A 13,669-nucleotide genomic window follows, 5' to 3' on the forward strand; every position below is an offset into this window, starting at 1 on the left:
ACTTGACTGTTTTACCCGCATCGACTTGCTAACCCTGGAACATCCAAAGTAGGATTACCTGCTAACTTTCCATATGGTTTGGTAGGCTCCAGTGGTCTTGACCACTCCACCGCAAAATATAAGTCACACTCAGCACTCTCGCTGAGTGGTTTTTCTACCCTTCTGGAGTTATCCCCTCCCCCTTTTCTCCTGGTGGGGCATATGCTCCACTGTCAATTTACGGGATGCCCTTACCTTACATCCCCTTACTCTTACTTTCATCCCCCATCTTCTTCCATACACCCTGTATTGCCGCACTCTACCTTATTTTTTATTTATTTTTATTATTTATTTACTTATTTTATTTTATTATTTATTTATTTTATTTTATTTTATTATTATTTTTTATTATTTTTTTATTTTATTTTATTTTATTTTATTATTTTATTATATATATTTTTTTTATTATTATTATTTTCTATTATTATTATTATCATCGGTTTTTTATTATTATTATTTTTTTAAATTTAATTTAATTATTTTTTTATTTATTTATTATTTTATTTTTTTTTTATTATTTTTTTTTAATTTTATTTATTATTTTTATTATTTTTATTTATTTATTATTTTTATTATTATTATTATTATTATTTTTTTATTATTTTTATTATTTTTTTTTATTTATTATTTTTTTATTATTATTATTTTTTTTTTATTATTTTTATTTATTTATTATTATTTTTATTATTATTATTATTATTATTTTTTTATTATTATTATTATTTTTTTTTTTTAATTGGCCTCCGTTCAGAAAGCTCAGGCGACCCTGACGGAGACCTGCCAGAGAATAATGGGCAGCCTGGCTACCTCCTAGTGGTGTGTGCGGGCAACGTGGGGTTCCACCAGGGGCCCTGCGGCCAAATGCCAGGACACACAACAGAACCCAACACAAAACTACACATTCAACACACTACACTTTTTCTGGCATTTACAGTGTTCTGTATTTCTTCACAGTGTGCATATGGCGCAGATGTGGGAAACCACAGGTGGCGCCCGACCCTAACACTATGCACACTATTCACCTAAGGAGAAGACTAATGTTACTTATTTTCAGATAGGTACCACCACCAAACGGTGCCCAGACGGCACCGTTTGGTGGTGGTACCTATCTGAAAATAAGTAACATTAGTCTTCTCCTTAGGTGAAGCGTTACTTATTCGAAGTAGTGCAGTATCATGGCAACTCGTTGTGAAGGTATTCACAATATGAGATGTAACCTAAAACGATGCCTCCCTAAAAATTTTCTGTTTATTCAGAAATGGCTGTGTATTATGATGTTAAAGCACTTTATATATACATAGTCCAAATTTGTTCGCAGCTTGAGGCTCTAGCCCTAAATTCGCCTTAGTCTAAATACATCATACACCATCAGGCAATTCTCATATTGTGGAGTTATACTTCATAACTGTTTTTTGCCATCATTGCATCACTTGGGTACCTACCCATTCACCGAAGAAGGGCAAAATAGCCTTGAAACATGTCTGGGGAGCCTGATATTCACGGAGTTTCCGAGAATGGGTAACAACAGTCTTCTCTACTGGGGAAGCGTTACCTATTGGAGGAATTTGAGTGGTGTGAGTTGAAGAGTTACTGTCCCTGTCATTCTTCGACATGTTTCTTTTCCTCTTCCCCTACTACTATTACTTTCCCTCTACCTTTTTGCTTTTCTAAGTCTAATAGGGACAAATGGTTTGAATTTTATAATTCATTTGTTTGATCTGGTCCAATGGGTTTTTTTCACATTAAATTCACAATAGCCCTGAAACGGCACCAGGGGGAGCCTGATGATGTCCGGAGTTTCCAAGAATAGGTAACAACAGCCTTCTCCAGTGGGGAAGCGTTGCCTATTTGCGGAGTTTGAGTTTTTGAGTGGTGTGAGTTGAAGGAGTTACTGTCCCTTTCATTCTTCTACACCGTTTCTTTTCCTCTTCCACTCCTACTATTACTTTCCCTCTACCTTTTTGCTTTTCTAAGTCTAATAGGGACAAGTGGTTAGTTGAGTTATTATCCCACACATATACAAAATAGCCCTGAAACGGTGCCGTCTGGGTGGTGGTACCTATCTGAGAATAAGTAACATTAGTCTTCTCCTTAGGTGAAGCGTTACTTATTCGAAGTAGTGCAATATCATGGCAACTGGTTGTGAAGGTATTCACAATATGATATATAACCTAAAACGATGCCGCCCTAAAAATTTTCTGTTTATTCAGAAATGGCTGTGTATTATGATGCTAAAGCACTTTATATATACATTATTCGTGTGGCCTAAATATAATAGTTTGGTTTTTTGTAGGGTCCATGCCTCGCCGGGTACGAGTTGTTTTGGCTGCACCTGGAGTACTTCCTTCATCATATTAGGTAGGTGATCATAATGTTTTGGCTCATTGGTGTATATGCGAGTGAATTCTGGCTGCTGAAGTGGGTAAACCATAAGCACCATCTCCCTTAAAGGTTAAGGACCATGCAGCTTTCTGAACAGCTTAAACTACGGCGTTTACCAGACATCATTGTCTGAAAACGATTAATAACCACAATCAAAATGATGACTGGCATGATTTCATCACTATGCTTCTGGCAGCTTTGTAAGTGGCCACATCCCGCCATCTGCTTTGAGGCACCAAATCCTTGAGAATGAAGACCAACATGCTGAAGATGGCCGACAGGTTTATACCCACCAGTGCGTTGGAATCAATTCAGTGCTTAACACATATTGGAATTGACTTACTAAGGCTCATAGAAGATCCGAAATATAGGAAACAAACCGCAGGGTGGTTCTCTGAGGCTACTGTTGCCTAGTAGTTGTGTGCATTTCTGTCAAGAACTGTGTGTACGCAATTGAACAAGTGTATATCTCGCACAAGTTGTTTCAGTGGATGTTAAGATGAACTTTTGTACTACAATTGCCAGGATTCTAGACAGAAATGTAGTGATGAGTGAGCAGTTTATATTTCAGCTTTTCTTGTATATTTTAGCCATTCTTTTATTTTTAATTTTATGGTATCCCCTGGTATTTTCTGCCGTGAAGGGAATTTTTCACTTACCAATGTACACCTATAATTTTATATTTGGTAGGACAAATAAAGATTTATTTATTTATTGTTATTGATGAGATTCAGACTCAGCCTTTTCCATCTGGTGTGGCAGGACGGTGATTATAACTGCTCTGCTACACGCGAGAGCAACCAGAATTGAATGAATTGATTTTAAACATGTCAGAGGCTGTTGTTTGTTGTTGTTGTTGTTTGGTTTTTAGGAGCATTAACAACTAAGGCCATATTGCTCCGGGATATGCGGTGGTCATTCCCTGACCTTTCCGCATCCTCCGTATTTGGTGGTGACGGGCTCGAACCCCGGTCTAATCAAGAAGCCTGTCAGAGGCTCTGCTGCCGTGATGAATATGTACTAGTAATACATTGTAACCAGCATTATGGACATTTACTAGTAATAAAGATTATTTATTTAAACATATCGAACACGGCGTGACAAATTCCATGCTATCCCATCTCCGGAATTTTTATTTAATTAATTTAATTTTTGAATGTTACACCACGCAATAGATGACATGGAAAATGGACATATTCTTCTATCCAATCATGTGCAGTGCGGTCTTTCGCCTGCACTCAGTTACCACCGAGAAACGAAAGAGAATAAATTTTAAAATATATATACTTCGAGCGCTCTTTTTGCTGATTTAAGTTGTAATTGCAATAGTTAGTGCTAACTCGTGTATTAGCCGCCTAAAAATATCAAAGGACTCACTTTCACTTTTTTCCTTCTTTTACGACATAGAGCAATTATTTGGTTGCTATCATTTAACAGATTCGCGGCGCAACTGAAATACAATACTATTAAGCAATAAACCATATCTCACAACGGCAAATAAAATTAATGTAAATCATTTTTCATTACACTTTTTCAGCATAGTCACTCTCTTCCTTTATCAGTAGACGTCCTACGTTTTGATGACAACGGGGTTTTTGTGTTTCTACCACACATTGCTCAAGGTGGAAGAACAGCGGGATCTGTTGAATGAACTGATAAAATTATTTACTTGGCTACATTTCTGGAATCTGTGCTGAATCCAACAATCAGACCAAAATGGAGGGAACAATACTTAGGGAACGAAATAATATTAGGCCGCCGTAGCCGAGTGGTCAAGCGCGAGGGTGCATAGGTATACGTGCCTTGAGTGACCGGAGTTCAAGTTTGTGACTGCTAAATACGGTGCTGTTTCTTGTATTCGTTCTACCTCGTGAACTCCTCTGACAGTGTTGTTGCCCGAAGTATAAACAGAAAATTTATTTATTTTCAATAAACTTATGACAAATTAATACATACAATATATCGTGTAAGGGCATAGCGTTGGAGGTAAGGCTCCACTGGTGGTTTCCTACAACTGCACAATCAGTAATCGAGTGAAGTAAACAGAACTCTGTAAATGCTATAAGTGGTGTGTGTGTGTCAGCGGTACCAATGATCCCCCACAAAACTGCAGTGTGTGGTGTGTGCAGTATAATGTGTTGTTCTTCTGGCTACTTGGCCGTAGGGCTCATAGTGGGATTCCATGTTGCCCTCTATCACCACAGGGTGGTGAGCCAGGCGGGCCATCGTTCTCTGGCTAGTCTCCGTCAGGGTCGCCTGAGCTTCCTGACCGAGACAAGTTAAAAAAAAAAAAATAATAAAAAATAAGAGAGTAAGGGAGATAGTTTAAGAGAGCATTCAAAAAGTGGGAAAGAAGTAGGAAGGACGGAGAAACAAGGCGCCCTCTTGATGAAGGAGGGAGTGAAGGATTGAATCACTCTGGGCAAAAAGGTGCACCCAGACCCAGGGAAAGTAGAAGGCTTTCAGGGCAATGGCGTTCTGTAAAGTGGAGCTCCAAAATGGAGCTCCACACCTAAGAAACAGGTGTCAGCAGCACCTGGCCCACCAGACAGTATAAAGGTGCACCTCTCTACTGGACACCAGCTGTCCCACCCTTAGGTTCAAGGTTTACAATCCTATCCTACAGCATCCAGCGTTTTCAGTTTCTTGTAGGTGGTTAATCCATTTGTCCGGAAGTCTATTTGAGCAATTTCTGCAACAGTTAAGTCCAGTAGATGGAGAAGACTGTATTCTGATTTTGGAAATTTTCAGCTCTAGCATTTTTTTGTCCAGTTCTAGACATATCAAATTAAGGAAGTCACCTCTGAATAGAGCGCCTATGTTGGAATTCTGATTGCGCAAGTAGAGAGGTGTTCTTCTTGCAGGAGGAGATACTCTTGGTTTTTCTATATTTTAGTCATTAGTCTGATGCGATATTCTTCATGTTCAGGGCATGTATACATAACTTGGTACCAATTTTCAGGGTCACCACGAATTTAAGAGTGAGTTATGAGTGTTAGTTTTATTTTAATATTGAATTAAAATAAAACACCTATACGAAATGCATTAATATTAAACAAATGATGCAAGGACATCTTGGGTAGTTTGAATAAATTTAGAGGTGAATTGCAATAGCAGATGAAAGTTTGTCCAATAATCAATCACTCTTTAGCTGGAGACAAATTTTTGCATATCCGTCACCCATTCCTTTTTCAATTTAAATGTATGTACTTTTATGTGTGTTATCCAAGCAAGAGTTCGAATGTCATCCGCATTTAATATACTCAATCCTTCGCAGGTGCCTAGTTTCCAGATGCTGAAAATTGTAGAACTTTTATTGAAATAGTATCCTTGTGTGTTCCTTACCAATCTTGTTGCTCTTCTCTGGATCCTATCCGGCAGAATCACATCCTTTCTAAAATTAGGCTTCCAGAACTGTATGTTGTATTCAAGATGCTGCCTAACCATTGCCTTATACAACTGGAAAATCACCTCATTATCCCATATGAAAAATTCCTGTATGCCATTGACAGAAGTCCCATGAGCTGTCCTAGTAGCCTGTCTGCATTGCTCAGAAAACTTCATGTCCGATTACAATTACCTCCAGGACTTTCCAATGCCTTCAATACAGTACCACCAATTGGTATGGTATCCTTGGATTATCGCTTCCCATATGCAGTACCTTGCATTTGTCATTGTTAAACTTCAGTTGCCACCAGAATATTAAACTTGATGTCTTCAGTCAATAAATACTAAAAACAGCAATAGACCCAGCATTGAACTTTTACGGACTCTACTAATAACATCAGTCCAAGATGAGCAAGCCCATTGATAACTACTCTGTCTTCTCCCACTCAACCATCTCTTTATCAATAGCAGTAACTTGCCCTTAATGCCACATTAGGGGCAAGTTACAGTTTGTACAGCAGTCTTGCATGTGGAATAGTATTAGAGGCTTTCCTGAAATCTAAGAATACAATGTCGAAATTGTCTGCATCATTTTCTTTGTTACTGTATTATAATAGCTAGTCGTACTGGATAGATAAGATCCCTGAGAGAATCCTTGCTGTGATTGCCGCTTAACAGCCAGTCGACATGGCCGGACAGTGTAGTGTTGAGTCAGTTTGCTGTGACATAAGCACTGGGAAAGCAAAATCGAGAGTAGGAGATAGGCCTGATTACTCTGAATATAGTAAACAACTATACAGAGAAATAGTGCGCCAGTTAATCACAGTGTCTTATAATGGGGGATTTTAATTTCCCAGATATTGACTGTAATTTGTGGGTTGGTCACTCACACACTAGCAAGGCTTTTGTGGATTTATTGGATGATTGTTTTCTACAGCAACATGTTCGAGGGGCAACTAAAGGGAGTAATACTCTTGATCTGATTATCAGTAGTGATTCTTCATGCATTAAGAATCTGCAGATAAAGGAACCACTAGGTGGCAGCAATCACAGTGTGCTGAAGTGGGATTTATTCAAAGAGGTAACTACCATCGGTGGTGAAGGGAAGGGTTTTTGCTTGCGTAAAGGTGACTACGGTGGTCTGAGACAGTATTTAAATTCTGTACGGTGGGACTAACTGATGATGTTACCAACAGCAAATTCAAAATGGGAGGCATTCAAAGAATTAATCTTGGAGGCTACTAGGCTTTCCTTACCAACTAAGAAATATTGTTCAAGGTTTAGGCCTAAATAGATGTCAGATAAACTAATTAGACATGTGGCAGAGAAGAAAAATACATGGGATACATATAAATTATCAGGTGACACGGAAGCCTACTATAGATATAAGTTGGTCTGTAACCAGGTCTCAAATGAGGTTAGGCAGGCAAAGGCAGATTACGAGAAATCTTTGGCAAAGGATGCAAAGAAAAACAGCAAAGAGTTCTTTGCCTATGTAAACTCTAGAAGGAAAGGAATGAATCAGATTGGTCCATTTGATATCGATGGTTCAACTGTGGATGGTCATGCTCAGGTAGCTAACAAACTAAATGAGTATTTTGCATCTACATTCACATATGAGGAGTTATTCAGGGAATGCCAGAGGTGAATTAAACTCTGGCAGTGAGCTAGAAGATTTTTTAATAACTGAGAGCAAAATGGAGGAGAAATTGTTGAAGATAAACATAAGAAAGGCACCTGGGGTGGATGGGATCTATCCAGTTATATTAAAGGAGGCAGCAAAGGCAGTAAGCAAACCCTTATCCATAATTATGAGAGCTTTCTTGGACTTAGGAGAGGTACCCATGGACTGGAAATGTGCAAATGTGACCACAATTCACAAAGGAGGATCAATGGGTGACACAAGTAATTACATACCTCTTAGTTTAACTTCTGTTCCAGGGAAATTAATCGAGGCATCGGTTAAAGAAGCACTGCAGGATCATCTAGACAAGACTTTAGTTATAGCTCGGCAGCAGGGGTTTGTTAAGGGGAAGTCTTGTCTGACCAATTTGATTGTATACTATGATATGGTCACAAAGGAACTGGATGCAAATAATAATTTTGATATCATATATTTGGATCTTAGAAAAGCTTTTGATACTGCTGCACATGAAAGACTGCTGCACAAATTGGAGCAGTGTGGCATTGGAGGCAAATTGCTGCTATGGATATAGGGATGGTTGAATGGGAGAAGATAGAGAGTGGTAATCAATGGACATTGCTGTTCGTGGACTGTTATTAGTGGAGTCCCCCAGGGTTCAGTGTTGGGTCTATTGTTGTTTTATGTATTTATTGATGGCAGTATATCAGGTTAAGTTTCCGGGTCTAGCATTACTCACTGCTCCCTTTGATCCACCTTTGTGAATAAGGGAGACATTTGCATATATCCAATCCATCGGGCCCATTCTGAAATGTTCTCATAATTATGGCTAATGATTTGCTTACCTCTTTTGTTGCTGATTTTAATATAACCTGGGTAGATCCCACCAGAACTAGATACCTTGTTTACTTTTAGCCCCGATAATTTCTCTTCCACTTTCCTAAACTATTCTGCAATCAATTCCATCCTTAAGCATTTCTTCATGCGTGGATGTAGATGCAAAATTTATTCAGTTTTTCAGCAACTAGAACAGGATCATCAGTAGTGTTATGCCATTAATATCTAGTGGAACAGTGTGGTTCATTCCTTTCCTTCCAGTATTAACATAAAGATCCCTTTGTTGCTTTTCTTCACATTCTTGACCAACGGCTTCTCGTAATCTACCTTAGCCCTCTGTCAAGTTCCCTTTGTAACTTGATTGCAGAATAGTTTATATTTACTATATATTTCTGTGTCTCCTGATAATTTATAATCATGCGATACGTTGTTCTACTCTGTCACTAGTCTCATCACTTAGTTCATCTGTCACCATTTAAGTCGGAACCCTTGAACAGTATCTCCTGGTATGAAAAGCTTTGTAGCTTGTACCATTTCTTCCCTAAATGCTTTCCATTTTGAATTTTCAGTAACATTATCATTTTGTTCTACCGAAAGAAACAAAAATTTTATATTTTTTCTTCTCCCATTTAATGTTATTAAATTTATGATTATATCTAAAATCCCCTTGCATATCAAGAAGTGTGTAGGGTGAGGTTCAATAGTTAACTTTCTTCCTTTAGAAGAGGAGCTCGTCTTTATCTTAAAAACTAGCAAACGCAGTGTATACAGGGTGTTTCAAAAATGATGGTCAATAATTTAAAGGTGAAAAATACAAACTAAAATAAGCAAAAAAGTTCCAGTGAACATCGAGCCGTTTTCGAGATAATGCACATTTTCTGTCATACTTTACGGACTACGTGATAAAGTTAAGTTATTAAAACACGTATGTGGTGCTATAAATAATAGTTTATAATCTTTTTTTGATACTGATTACACTGCTACAAACTACGTAGAAACTTTCAGTATCTGCTATATCAGTACTAAAACAATGACGGCAGAATGCGAACGTTCTTATCAGTACAATATTGAAAGTAAAAGGAGGGTTCAAAAAGATTTGTATTCACCCAGAAGTAGTTGTGATAGAAGGCTGAAACAGACACCATTATTACACTTTTTCAACATAATCACCTAAAAAATTAGACGTTTTTGTCACCTCTCAATACACTTCCACAGTCCTGTATTTCAAACCATGATTCGGAAGCAGAAATCATCTCATCATCAGCAACAACGTGTTCGTCAATAAGAAGGGACTTCAGAGCAGAAAGAGGAAGAAAATCCGTGGGTGCAAGGTCGGGGGGTATAAGCAGGATGCGGCAATATTTCGAACTCGCATTCGTGGGAACACCCCACTGCAGCAAGCGAGGAATGCGCAGGGGCATTGTAGTGGAGCAGCCGTACACCTTTTTATAGCTTTCATCGTCTTTTTTTTTCTTTTATAGTAGCATGTAGCTTTATGTGGAGGTTGGAATAATATTTTAGTTCACACTACAGACCCTTTGGAGGTAATCCGTTAGTTTTTACACTATGCTGATCCCAAAAAACTGATAGCATCACCTTGCCAACAGTCGATTGCACCTTTGCCTTTTGGGGGGATGATTCTACATGCTTCCACTGGTTTGACAATTGTTTGGTTTCGGGATCATAGTGGAGGATTCAAGTTTCATCCACGTTGACTAGCAGTGGGGGAAAAAAAACTCCTCTTGCTTTTCCTGGAACATCGACATTTCGTGTACACATCCCTTTTCTTCAAGTATGGGATCATACTTTAAGAGATCAGACATTTTGGAGCCCATGTAGCAGACGCTTCACTCATATGCAACTGCTGATGAGCGATGTTCTCCACAGAGCCTACACTAATTTGGAAGCTTTATAGCTATTTCTTTGACGTTAATACGGCGATCGTTCAGGATTAATGCCTCAAATTTTGCAACACTCTCTTCTGTTAGAGCAGTTGCTTGGCGTCCTGGAATTTTTTGCACTGATGTTGGCGCATTCATAACCTTGGTAGCTACATGACTTTATTATTTGAAAGGAAGCAGAGGTTTTTAGAATTTATGAGCGGTTTCCCTAGGCTGATGCTAAAAAAATTTTAGCATCAGCCTCTATGCATCCACGTATGGATTGCAATGCTCAGACAAGTACATGTCAAGTACACAGCAGAATGACAGCTAACATGTTAGTTGGCTGTCTTTCTGCTGTGTATAGCCATCTAAGGTTATATGTACACTCTGACCTGTCACTTTCAGCTACTAATTTAACACCCCTTCTGTAACATCACTGCCATTTTGAAATTGCGGCGCAATTAGTATATGCACATATCAATTATCGTAAAAAGATCTTTATTATATAAAGAATAAATGCTAATACAGGTATCTTACACGTGGCCAAAAAACAACAGAACAAGACACATGCTTTGCAGACATTAGGTATGTTCGGGGTCTGACGGCACCTGGGATTTCTCCCATCTCCGCGTATGTTCTCTGTATCGGACAAGCCAGAGATTTAAAAGTGTGTGGGATATGTACTGTGTAGTTTGTTGTGCTCATTGTTCATCTGGCCTGTTAGCCGCCGGGCCCCTAGTGAGACCCGACGTTACCAATACCTGCCACAGGGAGGCCGGCCGGGTATTACCAATATTTGTACTCTGGCTGGTCTTGCCACTTACTTTCCTGGGACTTCAGTGGCTAGGACCAAAAAAAAAAATAATAATAATTATAATAAATAAATAAATCGAGGTTGATATTAGTGATACTTAGCAAGTTAGTATTAATAGTACGCGACGTGGGGCTGTGCGGTGGTGTGCTTGGCGCATTATAGCCTCAGTCGCTGATGCGCCAATAAAATACAAACAAACAAACAAGCTGTGCGGTGAAAGTGAGTTTTAAAATCCAAATAGGTTCGGGCAAGAATTTTGATGTTCTCTTTTGATTTTGAAATGTAGGGCTAAACGCTGTGCAAGACAAAAGTTTGGGGGAAGGATGAAGACTGGGGGGAAGAAGTTGGAAATAAGGGGCCGACAGAGTAGATAGCCCCTGCAGGTAGTGAGGCATGCCCGTGCCCCACCAGAGTGAGAAAATTGGGGAGGCAAGGAGAGGCAAGCCTCTCCTCCCCAGGAGTTTGGAAAGAAAGATCCGCTCAAGAGAGTGTGGATTTGGGTCGCCAATAGGCTGTTCCGGGGGGAGAGTGCCACCGTATGTCGTCTCCATCAGTTTGCAGGCCCTAAAAAGCTGGCCGTTGAGTCTCATCTAGGTGGGACACTAATAGGGGGTTAAATCTGAGATGTCATCCTTCCAGACTGCATGTGGTCTGGGTCCTATTTTCAGGTCATTATCTTGGGGTCATAATCAAGTCTACTGGCTGTCATTATGGGGTTTTATCCCTTCCGTGATGTTTCATAGTCCTCACACTACCTTTTGTCATTATATAGTGGGTCTATGCTGCAAGGTCTGGGGGCAGTGTCCCTTTGTTCTGATGTCACAACTATTTAAAGGTGTTTTTTTTTTTTTTTTTTTTTTTCGCTTCCATTGGCGGTAATCATGACTCTTGTGGTTAGACAATATTTTGTCACTTGTCTTTTTCCAGTTCATTATGTACTCAGTCCAAGGTCTGTATAGTCGGCTCCTCTGTGTCATCTCGCTGCTATTTGCAGGTTTGTTTTGTCTCATTCCTTTAAGGTCTTCTGTATATGGCGGTTAGTGTTTGGCGCCTGGTAAATAATCCCTGGGCAAAATCAGTTAAGGCTAAATATTCCTCTTGTGTATCTAGTAGATGTGACTCAAGGTCCCTCGGTAGATAGTGAACTCTAGTTATTAGTCTGCATCTAAGGTCTTCGTATTGGGCACACTCAAACATAATGTGCACCCAGCTTTCTTGTTCCCCGCAAGTACAACGCGGATCCTCCACTATTCCCAATGCTGTAAGCTTTGCATTGAAAGCCCCGGGACCCGTAAGGAGGTAAGTCGTGTAAAGTTCGGGTTGCAGCCAGGTTGAAAGAATGGGGTAAACTCTGTCTACGTCCGGGATGAACTTTTTGGTGATATTCCCTTTTGTTGTGTTTGTCCAGCGGGATTGCCAGGTTTCTTTTAAGTATTTCTGCAGCCTGTTCTTTTCAGCCTTGTGGGTTGCACTGTTATCCACTGTGTAGTCTAGGTGGGTGCAAGGCATTCCTTTGTTTATATAATAGGCTATTCCAGTACGTATGATGTCCAGGTCAAGGGGAAGGGCTCCGGCCAAGACCTGTAGGGCAACAGTGCTAGTGGTGCTGCAGGCTCTGGTAATGGTTAACAGGATAGTTCTATGGATTGAGTCGATTATGCGTCTATTTGCGGCGGTTGATGCCTTGTGATACCAAACCGCAGAGGCATATGTTATAGCTGGTAGGAATGTCGTTTTATAATATAAGGAGAGTACGCGACGTTTAAGTCCCCAGTCACGACGGACCACACGTGCTAACAGTGCAGAGTACTTCCTTATCTTTGTTCTTAGATGTGTGAGATGCTGCTTGAAGGAAAGATTACAATCTAATATCACCCCCAGGTACTTAAGCTGGCTTTGGAGTTTCACTGTGGTGTTGTTCACCTTTATTGGAGGCGGCCTGTGCAGGTCAAGGGTGCCTTTCAGTAAGATTGAGGATGTCTTAGTTGGTGAGATTTTTAGGCAGTGTAAGGTGGTCCAGTCCTGTAGTATCTTGATGGCATGGTTTGCTTTTACCTCCAACTGGGTTCTACTGTCGGCAGCAATTTTCAAGATTAAGTCGTCGGCAAAAGCTTGGGTTTGGACGTCACCAAGGTCCATGGCCAGGAACTCATCCAAGACAATGTTCCACAACAGCGGCCCCAGGACAGAACCTTTGCAGACATAACATCATACTCATATCTGGCCATTTTACAGAATTCTGCGTTCATTACAGTGTACCATGGCGGAGTTGAAGTAACGTATAGGTGCCGCCGTACATAAGACACAACACATGTCCATGCCTATCTATCTGGAAGTGCTCAGTATTGGACTATACCGACGACTGAACAAATGTATATCAACCGAGACTGCTGGAAGTCAACTAGACAATGCCAGTCAACCCAAGCAGGAGAGAGAAAAAGAGAATTGCGAACGATCTGCAGTCATTGCGGCAAGAAAGCTGGAGAAATACCACAAAGGGTGCAATAATTAAGAAGTTTATATCCTTAGTTACACTGACTAGCCCAATGCCACCTTGGTACTCCCCTGGCTTGCATGTGACATTCTTCTTGACAAGAAATGGCCCCTTTCGACAGAAATTAACTGCGCTTGGTATAGAGAACAACCCACTTTGGTATAGTAGCGTCAGGAGTGGAGTTACACAAT

At 39.9% G+C, this 13,669-nt stretch overlaps 1 protein-coding gene across 1 annotated transcript in view; it reads left to right on the forward strand.

The window, feature by feature from the left end:
• LOC150088085 (solute carrier family 4 member 11-like) overlaps positions 1 to 13,669 on the forward strand; it is a 158,077-nt gene that overhangs the window by 12,374 nt on the left and 132,034 nt on the right. The gene's annotated exons all lie outside the window — the stretch shown is intronic.

This window comes from Mastigoproctus giganteus, chromosome 3 (assembly GCF_048544385.1).
Source record: "Mastigoproctus giganteus isolate SK-2022 chromosome 3, ASM4854438v1, whole genome shotgun sequence".
Taxonomy (NCBI): Eukaryota; Metazoa; Arthropoda; class Arachnida; order Uropygi; family Thelyphonidae; genus Mastigoproctus; species Mastigoproctus giganteus.